The 12,045-nt window shown below is 45.7% G+C and overlaps 4 non-coding genes and 2 pseudogenes across 4 annotated transcripts; 5 read left to right on the top strand and 1 right to left on the bottom strand.

Moving 5' to 3' along the window:
• Positions 1–3,394: 3,394 nt before the first annotated feature.
• On the bottom strand, positions 3,395–3,573 carry LOC135014695 (U1 spliceosomal RNA; annotated as a pseudogene).
• Positions 3,574–4,484: 911 nt separating this feature from the next.
• LOC135014692 (U1 spliceosomal RNA) lies at positions 4,485–4,648 on the top strand. The gene has a single exon (XR_010213109.1). It is a non-coding gene; the product is annotated as a U1 spliceosomal RNA (small nuclear RNA).
• Positions 4,649–4,800: 152 nt separating this feature from the next.
• LOC135014693 (U1 spliceosomal RNA) lies at positions 4,801–4,964 on the top strand. Its single transcript, XR_010213110.1, has one exon. It is a non-coding gene; the product is annotated as a U1 spliceosomal RNA (small nuclear RNA).
• A 2,424-nt stretch (positions 4,965–7,388) lies between these two features.
• Positions 7,389–7,552, top strand: LOC135014700 (U1 spliceosomal RNA). The gene has a single exon (XR_010213114.1). It is a non-coding gene; the product is annotated as a U1 spliceosomal RNA (small nuclear RNA).
• Positions 7,553–7,704: 152 nt separating this feature from the next.
• LOC135014694 (U1 spliceosomal RNA) lies at positions 7,705–7,840 on the top strand (annotated as a pseudogene).
• A 698-nt stretch (positions 7,841–8,538) lies between these two features.
• On the top strand, positions 8,539–8,702 carry LOC135014701 (U1 spliceosomal RNA). The gene has a single exon (XR_010213115.1). It is a non-coding gene; the product is annotated as a U1 spliceosomal RNA (small nuclear RNA).
• Positions 8,703–12,045: the final 3,343 nt, after the last annotated feature.

The raw sequence follows: 12,045 nt of genomic DNA, 5'->3' as shown, positions 1-12,045 counted from the left end.
TCGTTGCCCCAATGCATCATTGAAATTCAAGCTGGAAAGATGATTTTAATATATCACTTGTACATTTTGTATTGCTCTTCTGGTGACAATGTAGTTTGTTTTTGTCAATTACCATTTTAATAATCGGGTAAAGAAAATTAAGTGGATTTTTGAAAGAAAACAATACTGTCAATATACTCTTAAAACAAATTAAAATGGTAAAAGTTATTGTACTTTAAGTAAAAATAAAAGAGCAAAAATATCAATCCCAGTTTTGGATTACTTTAATTAACAAAAAAAAATGCATATAGCAGAGGATAGTTTCAATCTGCCTACCTCTGGGTTATGGACCCAGCATGCTTCCATTACAGTACTCTGCTGCACATGTAAGTGCAAGAGGTCCTGAAGCACTCACTTATCATGGGAAAGTACCAATGTGTTTCTTCATTGGTTGATGGAAGAAACATCTTACAAAAACTCTCCACATTATTGACTTTTTAAAATGTTTCTAGGAATCGTTCTAGATGAATGCTTATTAGCCTTTGTCAGTATGTACTTTTGCAAAGTGTAGCTGTGGCGCAATCAGTTAGTGTGTAAGGCTATTAACCAAAAGGTTGGTTGTTCAATCCCACCCAGGGACTTAATTGACCTTGTTATCAGATTTTGGTGATCTTTAAGTAGACAAGTCAAAATTTCAAACCCCCTGTTACGGTGTAGGGTACCTGGCCTTCTCTGATGTAATCAGAGTTAGATTTGATTCAGTGATTTTATAAAAACAGCTAGGAAGCACAATTTGGCAGTGGGTTGCAGAGAAAAAGAAATATGCTGGCAGAAAAATCCAATTGAGTGATTAAACAGCTCTTCATTTTCTGGCTTTATTTTTATACTAACTAATTTGTTCTCTGAAAAGTGTCCACAAAGCCAAGTATCTGATTAACATATTTGTAGGGATGGTTTTTCACCTATTACTAAATTAAACTTGCTTCATTGGAAAGGCAGCAAGATGCATCCTCATTTCAATATCTACTGAAATAATACAGGTTGATACCAGGAAACATTAACGCCACTGCATCCTTGCTGCTTTCTCATGTGGAAGTCTGTTTAATGTGAAAACAAGGTGATATCTAATTAGCACACAGGTAAGGAATTAAGAAAATCTTTATTTAAGGGTGAAGATGTTTCTCACAAAATCGTTGCCCCAATGCATCATTGAAATTCAAGCTGGAAAGATGATTTTAATATATCACTTGTACATTTTGTATTGCTCTTATGGTGACAATGTAGTTTGTTTTTGTCAATTACCATTTTAATAATAGGGTAAAGAAAATTAAGTGGATTTTTGAAAGAAAACAATACTGTCAATATACTATTAAAACAAATTAAAATGGTAAAAGTTATTGTACTTTAAGTAAAAATAAAAGCTAAAATATCAATCCCAGTTTTGGATTACTTTAATGAACAAAAAAAAAAATTCATATAGCAAAGGATAGTTTCAATCTGCCTACCTCTGGGTTATGGGCCCAGCATGCTTCCATTGCAGTACTCTGCTGCACATGTAAGTGCAAGAGATCCTGAAGCACTCACTCATCATGCGAAAGTACCAATGTGTTTCTTCATTGGTTGCTGGAAGAAACATCTTACAAAAACTCTCCAGATTATTGACTTTTTAAAGTTTTTCTAGGAAACGTTCTAGATGAATGCTTATTAGTCTTTGTCAGTATGTGCTTTTTGCAAAGTGTCGCTGTGGCGCAATCAGTTAGTGTGTAAGGCTGTTAACCAAAAGGTTGGTGGTTCAATCCCACCCAGGGACTTAATTGACCTTGTTATCAGATTTTGGTGATATTTAAGTAGACAAGTCAAAATTGCAAACCCCCTCTTATGGTATAGGGTACCTGGCCTTCTCTGATGTAATCAGAGTTAGATTTGATTAAGTGATTTTATAAAAAAACAGCTAGGAAGCACAATTTAGCAGTGGGTTGCAGAGAAAAAGAAAAATGCTGGCAGAAAAATCCAATTGAGTGATTAAACAGCTCTTCATTTTCTGGCTTTATTTTTATGATTACAAATTTGTTCTCTGAAAAGTGTCCACAAAGCCAAGTATCTGATTAACATCTTTGTAGGGATGATTTTTCACCTATTACTAAATTAAACTTGCTTCATTGGAAAGGCAGCAAGATGCATCCTCATTTCAATATCTACGGAAATAATACAGGTTGACACCAGGAAACATTAACGCCACTGCATCTTTGCTGTTTTCTCATGTGGAAGTCTGTTTAATGTGAAAACAAGGTGATATCTAATTAGCACACAGGTAAGGAATTAAGAAAATCTTTATTTAAGGGTGAAGATGTTTCTCACAAAATCGTTGCCCCAATGCATCATTGAAATTCAAGCTGGAAAGATGATTTTAATATATCACTTGTACATTTTGTATTGCTCTTCTGGTGACAATGTAGTTTGTTTTTGTCAATTACCATTTTAATAATCGGGTAAAGAAAATTAATTGGATTTTTGAAAGAAAACAATACTGTCAATATACTATTAAAACAAATTAAAATGGTAAAAGTTATTGTACTTTAAGTAAAAATAAAAGAGCAAAAATATCAATCCCAGTTTTGGATTACTTTAATTAACAAAAAAAAATGCATATAGCAGAGGATAGTTTCAATCTGCCTACCTCTGGGTTATGGACCCAGCATGCTTCCATTACAGTACTCTGCTGCACATGTAAGTGCAAAAGATCCTGAAGCACTCACTCATCATGGGAAAGTACCAATGTGTTTCTTCATTGGTTGATGGAAGAAACATCTTACAAAAACTCTCCACATTATTGACTTTTTAAAATGTTTCTAGGAATCGTTCTAGATGAATGCTTATTAGCCTTTGTCAGTATGTACTTCTGCAAAGTGTCGCTGTGGCGCAATCAGTTAGTGTGTAAGGCTGTTAACCAAAAGGTTGGTGGTTCAATCCCACCCAGGGACTTAATTGACCTTGTTATCAGATTTTGGTGATCTTTAAGTAGACAAGTCAAAATTTCAAACCCCCTGTTATGGTGCAGGGTACCTGGCCTTCTCTGATGTAATCAGAGTTAGATTTGATTCAGTGATTTTATAAAAACAGCTAGGAAGCACAATTTAGCAGTGGGTTGCAGAGAAAAAGAAATATGCTGGCAGAAAAATCCAATTGAGTGATTAAACAGCTCTTCATTTTCTGGCTTTATTTTTATGCTAACAAATTTGTGCTCTGAAAAGTGTCCACAAAGCCAAGTATCTGATTAACACCTTTGTAGGGATGGTTTTTCACCTATTATTAAATTAAACTTGCTTCATTGGAAAGGCAGCAAGTGATGTCATCCAAGCAGTGGGTCAAAGTTGGCTTCAAACCTCGTCTGCTTATGAAAAGAGAAAAGGGGTATGCAGGGCATGGCGGCCTTTTGCGGTGCTTGGATGACCCCTAGTTCGCATTAAATAATGCAGTCGAGTTTCCCACATTTGGGGAAATCACAGGGGTCAGCATACCCAGAATGCAATGAATGAACCGCACCCTGGGAGAACAGTCTTCATGACCATGGTATCTCCTATGCAAAATAAGTATGATTTGGGATAGGGCTGGGGAGGGCCGCTGCTCAGGCACATCTCTGTCAAGTAAAGGAGATTCAACTGAGGCAGCACAAGGGAACTCTCATCTGGGGACAACAACTGCAGGGAGAACACATATTTTCAGATGAACATGGGAGGGCAGAAGGCTGCCTAATACTGAAGCACCCTCAAACAACAAACCAAATGCAACAACTAGTGCAAGTATTCCTGGGGGAAGGCCTGCAGCAGATGGATTTGCATATGGCGATGTCATCCAAGCAGTGGGTCAAAGTTGGCTTCAACCCTCGTCTGCATATGAAAAGAGAAAAGGGGCGTGCAGGGCATGGCGGCCTTTTGCGGCACTTGGATGACCCCTAGTTCGCATTAAACACCTCCACCCTCCGTCGGTGTGGGGCTCATGTTGGCTATGCCCCAGCCCCTGAAGGATTCAAGCTGATTTCTTGCAGCAGCTGGGCACTGTAACAGCTCCAGAGCTGCTCTGTAAGGCAAGTAAAAGGGTGTGGGCCCTGCAGCACTACCTGGAGGGGGGAGGTGTTTAATGCGAACTAGGGGTCATCCAAGCACTGCAAAAGGCCGCCATGCCCTGCATGCCCCTTTTCTCTTTTCATATGCAGATGAGGGTTCCAGTCAACTTTGGCCCACTGCTTGGATAACATCACCGTATGCAAATCCGTCTTCTGCAGACCTTCCCCCAGGAATGCTTGTACTAGTTGTTGCATTTGGTTTGTTGTTTGGGGTGCTTCAGTATTAGGCAGCCTTCTGCTCTCCCATGTTCATCTGAAAATATGTGTTCTCCCTGCAGTTGTTGTCCCCAGATGAGAGTTCCCTTGTGCTGCCTCAGTTGAATCTCCTTAACTTGACAGAGATGTGCCTGAGCAGCGGCCCTCCCCAGCCCTATCCCAAATCATACTTATTTTGCATAGGAGATACCATGGTCATGAAGATTGTTCTCCCAGGGTGAGGTTCATTCATTGCATTCTGGGTATGCTGACCCCTGTGATTTCCCCAAATGTGGGAAACTCGACTGCATTATTTGTGGTAGTGGGGGACTGTGTTTGTGCTTTCCTCTGGTCAGCTCTGGTAAAAGTCAGATTTCTTTGTCTCAGATCTTCCTCTAGCCTTGTTCTTTTTTCGAGAGTTTCCTTGTGCTGCCTCAGTTGGATCTCCTTCACTTGACAGGGGGGTGCCCGAGCAGCGACCCTCCCCAGCTCAAGCCCAACTCCTACTTACCTGCCAAGTGAGATACTATGATCAGGAAGGTGCTTCTCCCAGGGCAAGGCTCACCCATTGCACTCTGGGTGTGCTGCTCCTACGATTTCCCCAAATGTGGGACACTTGACTGCATAATTTGTGTTTCCTCTGGTCGGCTACTCGTATAATTCAGATCTCTTTGTCTCAGGTCTCTCTCCAGCCTAGTTTGCTGTCTGTTTCCACTTCTCTTTTCTTGAGCCCCTGCCTTCTATGCCCTTGTGCACTCTCCTGACTTCTCCTGTCTGCTTACTTTGTGCCTTCCAACGCACAATGCAAACTACAGGTAGTGCTGCAGGGCCAACACCCTTTTACTTGCCTTACAGAGCAGCTCTGGAGCTGTTACAGTGCCCAGCTGCTGCAAGAAATCAGCTTGAATGCTTCAGGGGCTGGGGCATAGCCAACATGAGCAGCAAGATGCAGCACTGGACTATTAGTAATGTACTGTTGTATGCTGAGCACCACAATGCAGCACAAGACAATGAGCAGTGATACTGAGCACTGATGAGGATACTACTGAGAACTGACACTGAGCAGGAGAGACACACTACTAGTATTACTGAGCAGCAATAAGTAACCACTGATACTGGGCACTGATATTGAGATTTCCACTGAGAGAACATAGCCACGTCCTCTCCGCTCTCTCTTCAATGCACGAGTAAAAATGGCGGCAACGCGCAGCTCTTTATATGGAATCCGAATCTCGCGAGAATCCGACAGCGGGATGATGACATTTTCCCTTGTTCAGGTTTTCCGAGTCAGGCGGGAACAACCGAGCCTGCCTCGGACCAGTGTAAACCACGTGGAGTTCGTAGGGAATTTGGTTCTCGGAGAACCGAACCCGCTCCTCTATATATACTATATTACTATGTTACTGTAGTATACAGAACACCACAATGCAATGAGCAGTGATAGTGAGCACTGATGAGGATACTAGAACTGACACTGAGCAGCAAGATGCAGCACTGGACTATTAGTAATGTACTGTAGTATGCTGAGCACCACAATGCAGCACAAGACAATGAGCAGTGATACTGAGCACTGATGAGGATACTACTGAGAACTGACACTGAGCAGGAGAGACACACTACTAGTATTACTGAGCAGCAATAAGTAACCACTGATACTGAGCACTGATATTGAGATTTCCACTGAGAGAACATAGCCACGTCCTCTCCGCTCTCTCTTCAATGCACGAGTAAAAATGGCAGCAACGCGCAGCTCTTTATATGGAATCCGAATCTCGCAAGAATCCGACAGCGGGATGATGACATTTTCCCTTGTTCAGGTTTTCCGAGTCAGGCGGGAACAACCGAGCCTGCCTCGGACCAGTGTAAACCACGTGGAGTTCGTGGGGAATTCGGTTCTCGGAGAACCGAACCCGCTCCTCTCTACCTTATACCCATCAATTTTTTTATTTTCAATCTAAGCCCCTGCAGTTTTCTGTAAGCATCTGCTTCGCTATGATGATCAACAAGTCACAAGGGCAAACACTCAGGGCTTGAGGCGTAGATCTTAGGACCAGCTGCTACAAGCATGGCAGAGGTGTCACTATCACTGGTGACACCCAGAGAGGTGGCGAGGGAGATTGTAATGCAGTGCGCGCAGATAAACAGCGCAATGGTAAAAAGGAGGCATGGTTTCATAGGTAGGGGCGTGGCCTGGTGGCCTGAATCTACATTTTGTTGCTCCGGGTGTCCCGGGGGTTGGGGGCTGCACCCGGGGACTAGTGTGTGAGCTGTGCTGGCTCCTGCACAGTGACAGGGCATGGCCACCCAGCATGACGCCTCCCTTCTTGACCATGCTGTAATTGCAGTCGCACTGCAGTTCAGCGTGATCATAAAAAATGGTGTAGGCTCCTGCTGGTGCAGGCTGTAGAGAAAAGCTGCTGTGACCACGCCCCCTGTGTCTCCTCCGTTGCAGACCCCATTTTGAAGCCTTGCCCCCGGACTAAGAGAAAAGTATGCCCTTGCGCACTATCCTGACTTCTCCTCCCGTCTGCTTAATTTGTGCCTTCCAACGCACAATGCGAACAACAGGTGGTGCTGCAGGGCCCACACCCTTTTTCTTGCCTTACAGAACAGCTCTGGAGCTGTTACAGTGCCCAGCTGCTGCAAGAAATCAGCTTGAATGCTTCAGGGGATGGGGCATGGCCAACATGAGCCCCACACCAAAGGAGGGTGGGGGTGTTTAATGCGAACTAGGGGTCATCCAAGCACTGCAAAAGGCCGCCATGCCCTGCATGCCCCTTTTCTCTTTTCATATGCAGATGAGGGTTCCAGTCAACTTTGGCCCACTGCTTGGATAACATCACCGTATGCAAATCCGTCTGCTGCAGACCTTCCCCCAGGAGTGCTTGTACTAGTTGTTGCATATGGTTTGATATTTGATGGTGCTTCAGTATTAGGCAGCCTTCCGCCCTCCCATGTTCATCTGAAAAGATGTGGTCTCCCTGCAGTTGTTGTCCCCAGATGAGAGTTCCCTTGTGCTGCCTCAGTTGAATCTCCTTTACTTGACAGAGATGTGCCTGGGCAGCGGCCCTCACCAGCCCTATCCCAAATCATACTTATTTTGCATAGGAGATACCATGGTCATGAAGATTGTTCTCCCAGGGTGAGGTTCATTCATTGCATTCTGGGTATGCTGACCCCTGTGATTTTCCCAAATGTGGGAAACTCGACTGCATTATTTGTGGTAGTGGGGGACTGTGTTTGTGCTTTCCTCTGGTCAGCTCTGGTAAAAGTCAGATTTCTTTGTCTCAGATCTTCCTCTAGCCTTGTTCTTCTTTCGAGAGTTCCAAGGTGCTGCCTCAGTTGGATCTCCTTCACTTCACAGGGGGGAACCCGAGCAGCGACCCTCCCCAGCTCTAGCCCAACTCCTACTTACCTGCCAGGTGAGATACTATGATCATGAAGGTGCTTCTCCCAGGGCAAGGCTCAACCATTGCACTCTGGGTGTGCTGCTCCTGCGATTTCCCCAAATGTGGGAAACTTGACTGCATAATTTGTGTTTCCCCTCGTCGGCTCTCGTATAATTCAGATCTCTTTGTCTCAGGTCTCTCTACAGCCTAGTTTGCTGTCTGTTTCCACTTCTCTTTTCTTGAGCCGCTCCCTTCTATGCCCTTGCGCACTATCCTGACTTCTCCCGTCTGCTTACTTCGTGCCTTCCAACGCACAATGCGAACTACAGGTAGTGCTGCAGGGCCCACACCCTTTTACTTGCCTTACAGAGTAGCTCTGGAGCAGTTACAGTGCCCAGCTGCTGCAAGAAATCAGCTTGAATGCTTCAGGGGCTGGGGCATAGCCAACATGAGCCCCACACCGAAGGAGGGTGGAGGTGTGTAATGCGAACTAGGGGTCATCCAAGCGCTGCAAAAGGCCGCCATGCCCTGCACGCCCCTTTTCTCTTTTCATATGCAGACGAGGGTTGAAGCCAACTTTGACCCACTGCTTGGATGACATCACCATATGCAAATCCATCTGCTGCAGGCCTTCCCCCAGGAATGCTTGCACTAGTTGTTGCATTTGGTTTGTTGTTTGGGGGTGCTTCAGCATTAGGCAGCCTTCTGCCCTCACATGTTCATCTGAAAATATGTGTTCTCCCTGCAGTTGTTGTCCCCAGATGAGAGTTCCCTTGTGCTGCCTCAGTTGAATCTCCTTTACTTGACAGAGATGTGCCTGAGCAGCGGCCCTCCCCAGCCCTATCCCAAATCATACTTATTTTGCATAGGCGATACCATGGTCATGAAGATTTTTCTCCCAGGGTGAGGTTCATTCATTGCATTCTGGGTATGCTGACCCCTGTGATTTCCCCAAATGTGGGAAACTCGACTGCATTATTTGTGGTAGTGGGGGACTGTGTTTGTGCTTTCCTCTGGTCAGCTCTGGAAAAAGTCTGATTTCTTTGTCTCAGATCTTCCTCTAGCCTTGTTCTTCTTTCGAGAGTTCCCTTGTGCTGCCTCAGTTGGATCTCTTTCACTTGACAGGGGGGTGCCCGAACAGCGGCATATGTTGAAGATACAATTTGTGAATTGCATTTAACACTATCTCCCTTTCCTGGGGAGAAGATGGTAGGGCCGATTTGAAAAACCGGCGAGGAGGCACCTCTTCGAATTTCAGCTTGTAACCCTGAGAAACAATTTCTATTGCCTAGGGATCCACCTGCGAATGAACCCAGATGTGGCTGAAAACTCGAAGAAGTGCCCCCAACTGGGCGGACTCCTTTAGCGGAGCCCCAGCGTCATGCGGTGGATTTTGTAGAGGCCGGGGAGGACTTCTGTTCCTGGGAACTAGCTGTGTTGTGCAGCTTCTTCCCTCTGCCCTTACCTCTGGCAAGAAAGGACGCACCTCGTACTTTCTTGTTTCTCTGTGATCGAAAGGACTGCATTTGATAATGTGGTGCTTTCTTAGGCTGTGAGGGAATATAAGGCAAAAAATTTGATTTACCAGCTGTAGCTGTGGAGACTAGGTCCGAGAGACCTTCCCCAAACAATTCCTCACCCCTGTAAGGTAAAACCTCCATATGCCTTTTTGAGTCGGCATCACCTGTCCATTGCCGGGTCCATAGGACTCGTCTAGCAGAAATCGACATAGCGTTTATTCTAGAACCCAGTAGACTAATGTCACTTTGAGCATCTCTCATATATAGGACAGCATCTTTTATATGCCCTATGGTCAATAACATAGCATCCTTATCTAGGGTCTCAATCTCTGCTGATAAGGTATCTGTCCATGCTGCCACTGCGCTACAACCCCGGCCGACGCAATTACCGGTCTGAGTAAGGTACCAGAATGTGTGTAAATGGACTTTAGGGTAACCTCCTGCTTGCGGTCAGCAGGGTCCCTGATGGTAGCCGTATCCTGGGATGGCAGCGCTACCTTTTTGGATAAGCGTGTCAATGCTTTATCCACCCTAGGGGAGGATTCCCACCGTATCCTGTCCATTGGCGGGAAAGGATACGCCATAAGAATCCTTTTGGGAATCTGCAGCTTTTTGTCTGGAGATTCCCAAGCTTTTTCACATAATTCGTTCAACTCATGTGAGGGGGGAAAGGTTATCTCAGGTTTCTTTCCCTTATACATGTGTACCCTCGTGTCAGGGACAGGGGACTCTGTGATGTGCAAAACATCTTTTATTGCAATAATCATATATCGAATACATTTAGCCAATTTTGGCTGTAACTTTGCATCATCGTAGTCGACACTGGAGTCAGAATCTGTGTCGGTATCTGTGTCAACTATTTGGGATAGTGGGCGCTTTTGAGACCCCGAAGGTCCCTGCGACATAGGGACAGGCATGGGTTGACTCCCTGACTGTTCCCTAGCTTCAGCTTTGTCTAATCTCTTGTGTAATAAGTTTACATTAGCACTTAAAACATTCCACATATCCATCCAGTCAGGTGTCGGCGTTGTCGATGGAGACACCACATTAATTTGCTCCTGCTCCTCTCTAGGAGAGCCTTCTACCTCAGACATGTCGACACACGTGTACCGACACACCATACACTCAGGGAATCCTCTTATCTGAGGACAGTTCCCCAACAAGGCCCTTTGGAGAGACAGAGAGAGAGAGTATGATAGCACACACCCCAGCGCTATATGACCCAGGAAAAAAACACAATAATTTTATGTTTACCCAGTAGCGCTGTATTTCCATATATATATGCGCCTAATTATGTGCCCCCCTCTTCTTTAAGACCCTCTTTCTACCGTGGTATAAGCAGGGGAGAGTCCGTGGAGCTTCCCCTCAGCGGTGCTGTGGAGAAAATGGCGCTGGTGAGTGCTGAGGGAGAAGCCCCACCCCCTCAGCGATGGGCTTCTGTCCCGCTCAAATATAGTAAAAAAATGGCGGGGGCTCTTATATATATATATACAGTGCCTAGCTGCATATATATTTATTTTGCCAAAGAGTGGTCTATATTGCTGCCCAGGGCGTCCCCCCTGCGCCCTTCACCCTTACACTGACTGCCGTGTGTGAGGTGTATTGGAGCAATGGAGCACAGCTTTACTGCTGTGCGTTACCTCAGTGAAGATCATGAAGTCTTCCGCCGCCTCTGAAGTCTTCTTTTCTTCTCATACTCACCCGGCTTCTATCTTCCGGCTCTGCGAGGGGGACGGCGGCGCGGCTCTGGGACGGACGGCGAGGGTGAGACCTGCGTACCGATCCCTCTGGAGCTAATGCTGTACAGTAGCCTAAGAAGCAGAGCCTATCAACTCACAGAAGTAGGTGTGCATCTCTCCCCTCCGCCCCTCGATGCAGGGAGTCTGTTGCCAGCAGGCTCCCTGAAAATAAAAAAATCTAACAAATATACTTTCTGTCAGGAAACTCAGGAGAGCTCCCTGAAAAGCACCCAGTCTCCTCTGGGCACAGTAGTAAACTGAGGTCTGGAGGAGGGGCATAAAGGGAGGAGCCAGTGCACACCCAGATCTAAAGTCTTTCTTAAAGTGCCCATGTCTCCTGCGGAGCCCGTCTATCCCCCATGGTCCTTACGGAGTCCCCAGCATCCTCTAGGACGTAAGAGAAAAATTATGCTGGCAGAAAAATCCAATTGAGTGATTAAACAGCTCCAGAGCTGCTCTGTAAGGCAAGTAAAAGGGTGTGGGCCCTGCAGCACTACCTGTAGTTTGCATTGTGCATTGGAAGCCTAGTTTGCTGTCTGTTTCCACTTCTTTTTTCTTGAGCCCCTCCCGTCTATACCCTTGTGCACTATCCTGACTTCTCCTCCCGTCTGCTTACTTTGTGCCTTCCAATGCACAATGCAAACTACAGGTAGTGCTGCAGGGCCCACACCCTTTTACTTGCCTTACAGAGCAGCTCTGGAGCTGTTACAGTGCCCAGCTGCTGCAAGAAATCAGCTTGAATCCTTCAGGGGCTGGGGCATAGCCAACATGAGCCCCACAGCGACGGAGGGTGGAGGTGTTTAATGCGAACTAGGGGTCATCCAAGTGCCGCAAAAGGCCGCCATGCCCTGCACGCCCCTTTTCTCTTTTCATATGCAGACGAGGGTTGAAGCCAACTTTGACCCACTGCTTGGATGACATCGCCATATGCAAATCCATCTGCTGCAGGCCTTCCCCCAGGAATACTTGCACTAGTTGTTGCATTTGGTTTGTTGTTTGAGGGTGCTTCAGTATTAGGCAGCCTTCTGCCCTCCCATGTTCATCTGAAAATATGTGTTCTCCCTGCAGTTGTTGTCCCCAGATGAGAGTTCCCTTGTGCT

This window comes from Pseudophryne corroboree, unplaced genomic scaffold (assembly GCF_028390025.1).
Source record: "Pseudophryne corroboree isolate aPseCor3 unplaced genomic scaffold, aPseCor3.hap2 scaffold_2871, whole genome shotgun sequence".
Lineage (NCBI taxonomy): Eukaryota > Metazoa > Chordata > Amphibia > Anura > Myobatrachidae > Pseudophryne > Pseudophryne corroboree.
Note: the sequence above shows the minus strand (reverse complement) of the source record. Positions and strands in the feature narration are given on the sequence as shown.